This window comes from Thermobia domestica, chromosome 11, assembly GCF_964235325.1.
Source record: "Thermobia domestica chromosome 11, izTheDome1.hap1.1, whole genome shotgun sequence".
Classification (NCBI taxonomy): domain Eukaryota; kingdom Metazoa; phylum Arthropoda; class Insecta; order Zygentoma; family Lepismatidae; genus Thermobia; species Thermobia domestica.
The window spans coordinates 19,588,921-19,592,966 of NC_137464.1; positions in this window are offsets into that span (position 1 = coordinate 19,588,921).

Sequence of the window (4,046 nt, forward strand, 5' to 3'; positions counted from 1 at the left end):
CACAGTCATTTCTCATTTCATTTTATGTTAAAGTGTTCGAGTTAATATATATGTATTTTAAAGACAAATAGAGACTTCGTTATTAGATATGAATGTTTCTTAAAATTCTCATTTACATGGTACTCTCTCTCTTTTCGATAGATATAAGTCCATACGAAATTGTAGAGAAGAACATTTACGTAGATTATATAATGGAGAGCAAACACTGTTGCCTTTGTGGTGGGTTTTGACGTAAACCTTTAGATTAAATGAGTGAAATGAGAATAAGTATTGTAGTGACCTACGATTTGAGTTTCTGACTGTTAAAAATTATTTTTCTTTCATAATTTCGTATTACTATTAAATAGTTAGTGTTGTGAAGACAAAAAAAATTAAGTTAAAAAACTGTGTTTTTTCAGTTTTTTCCGAGCTTAAAAAAGGAAAGTTTGAAAAAAAAATTTCGAATATTTTACTATATTATGCTTTTTAAAATGAAATCTATTTTATATTTACTAGTTTACAGCTAAGATCATTGAGTCCTTACATTTCTTGTATTAGAATAGGAAAATTTTGGATGTGCATCGTTTATCCAAACACTTTAAAGTTAGCATCATGATATAATGAAGTTATGACTACAAAAGAAACTAAAATATAATCCTAGTTATATTAATTAATATAAACGCATTTAAATTATCTTAAGCAATCTTATGAAGTTCCCGCTTGATGGCAGGGAAGTGTTAAAATGACGAGGCCAGAATCATTTTAGTTAATATGTTAAAATCAAATATATAATTTATAGAGATATCTTCTTTGTGCTTGTAAAATTTCCGGAAATTTTGGACCCATTAGAAATATTTCGTTATTATTACAGATAATTTGTTGCACTAGAAAAGAGGTATTTGTTTTTGTACAGGATTTTCTACATAAAATTTATATAAATAGTCTATATTAGAATATTAAATAATAGTAATTATAAGTTTTATTACATGAGTATTAGTGAAATTTTCCTATTGCTCTTTCTTTTAGGAAGTAATTTGGTTAAAATAACAATACTTCACCAGATCAAAGAGCATATTAAGAACTGTTTCATTTAAGAACCCTACTTGTTGCAACAGAAACGCTTCACGATGGTAGACTTGTATGTAACTGTCAAAGTTCTGTAATATAATGCACATCCACGAATAAGCGAATAAAAACACTTAAAGGACACGAGAGTAGACTATTAATTTTCAAGAGTAATTGCAACAGTTTTATTTTCAAATTTTTTTAATATTCGCAATATTGAAATTTGTCAACTTACATTCTTTACGCTTGTGAAAAAAAAAAATTAAAAAATGGTTCCATTTTTAGTAAAATTAAGCTAGTACAAAGATTTTTGTTCTTTCCCCAATTTTCCACAAAAAATCGGAAAAAACTGTTTTTTATCAACAGATTCAAAATTTCCGGAAATTTTACAACACAACACTAGGAATAGCACAGGAATACATGAACAAAACTCTTTTTAATCTGGATAATATGAAAGTGTTGTCTTCTGCGAACAAATACTAATTGTAGTCTTTCAAGGTCTTTTCTATTTAACAAAAAGAGTTTTATTCGTCATTAATTACATGAAATAGGCTCCACTACACCCTAGTTGCACATTGGAAATGGGTAGTTAGAGTTCTTGGGACGATGTTCACCCATCTTTAGATCTGTTGTTCGTCCCAGCTAAATCTCTTGCTTCGTACAATGAAATATCAATAATCCGTATCATTTTAGGAAAATGGAGTGGAAGTGAGACAAACAGTTCACCTTTAATAACTTACGTCAGTGATCGCCAAACCGTCGATCGCAAGTTAGTAGTTGGCGAAAACATTTTCGGTAGATCGCGTTAACATATTCGGTAGATCGCGGTAGACAATAAACAAATGTAAGTTTTTAAGTTGATAGTTCTTTTGGGTGGTAGCTCACAGTAGGCTTTGAAAACGGTATGGTTGGTCAGAAGCTTTATAAGTTTAGCGACCAGTCACCTATGTCATGCATCTCCTTTTGTCTCTCTTTAGAGTGATAATTGGATTTGTTATCACTGTATTGCGAGCGGTGATAATAATTAGAAATAATATAAGTAAAAGCCTAATAGTCACCGCAAGAAACATTTCTTTCTTTCTAAACTACATCATTAGATTTTCGCTTCGTTTTTTTTAAAATTCTTTTTAACCATTTTTACCTATCCATAATTTCTTTCCTATGTTTAAATCCTTTTTGAAGTGTACCTAGGCTGAAGATGAAGATGATGTTCTTCGAAAGTACTTCCTAGTGATGTTTGTTTCTTGCGGTAACTATTAACCTTTTACTTACATTATTTCTAATTTGGATTTGTGTTTATGAATTACTGACCAAACATCTAATTAAAAGGAAAAATGTAAGGACTTTCGTTGCAGCTTTATCACACAGGAAGCGGTAGGAATTGGTAGAAAAGAAGTGTTCAAGAACAGATAAGCAAGGAACGTCAAGGCCGAAGCCAATATAGCGTCCAGAATCACGTGATAATGTTTCCAGGTTGAAAGTTAAAGGAGTTGAGTGAGTTGGAAATAAAAACTTATGGTATGGACTTATGGTATAAAACTTATGGTATCATTATATATATATGATGATATTGAATAATAATGTATATGCAGAAAATATGAATCAACATAAATATAAGAAATAATAAAAGAACATAATAGTAATTATAAATAGAAAATAATGTAGATTTAAAACGAAGATAAGTCTAACAATAGTAAAAGTAAAAATAAACGTGAGAAACTGAGGAAGAAGAAAAGGGTTGGGTTGTTGAAAGTGACCGAGGTAGGGGTACATTTCACGGTTATGATTGTAATGGAAATATCTTTCCACTTTGTTCTGAAGGACACGAAATAATCTGGCAAAGAATTTCGAGAATACACAGAAAGTGCGGTTGAATGTACTGTTGTGATGGGCTATGTTCCGTGACAGGTAGGTGAGAAATCGGACCCAATGATGGTTGATGCAGATCGAATAAGGAGTTGGAATTTCATCAACAGTAAGAACTGCGAATGGGTGTATTTAAGAATGTACGAAAATAAGATTGGAAGAATCACAGTTAATGAAATCCACTATTTTTATTTGTTAAAATGTTGGAAAATCAGACTGTCAAGTATAGGACATTTCTTGGTAGGGCTGCGGGATGTTTCGAGAAACCAATTGCAATGAAGAACGGAATAAGAGGGTCTTGTGGCACTTAGACAAACAATTTGGGATTGGTCGAGTGAGCTATTCTAGTTATGGTCGAGAGTATAAGATAAGCAATCCGTGCGCAGAGAGACCGAAATGGTATTGAGTGTCGAAAGGCAGAATACAGGTCTTGGTACTACGAGAGTACACTACCATAAAGCTCTGTATTCCTGTACAGAGTACTACACTAGCTCGTAAGTATCCAGTTAGTGTTTTGTTCTCCACAATTGAATTGTTTGCGATTTAAGTTTGATGCTGGGATGTAGTATAACTGGAGAATGTTAGCGAGATCTTAACTTTGAGGTAGTTATTGGAGAGACTTTGGTAAAGCAAGTATGGGTTCCCCGAGTCACTTGTCCAGGAACTGTACTGCTAATTTGCCATGAGTCTGTATTAGAAAAGTATCATCTAATCCATTTATGTATAAATATAAGTTAAAAGTTTAGATGGTGACAAGCGGAGAACACATACGTCTCTGTCCTTCAAACACCGCACCTAACACAAAGCGGCCTGATTCACCATAGCTCTGGGTGACACAAGAAAGTTATTAGTTTCTACTGGGGTAACTGATAAGCCTTCCCTGGCAGCCGGAAAGGGCTTTCAAATCGGAAAATGTAGGGTTATTTTTTTGTTCAAAATAGAATCTTCCGTGCAATGAATGATGAAGAGAACTCCCTCTCATCCTTGCAGAGATCCGGCTTGGAGGAAATTATGAAGTAAAATGTAAGGAACAGACAAAGAATTGACAATAGTTTTCTGGGTAAAGCTGAGACTTTACTAGGCCTTTTATACATGCATTTCGTTGTCTATAAAAAAAAGTAATGCATAATCATATT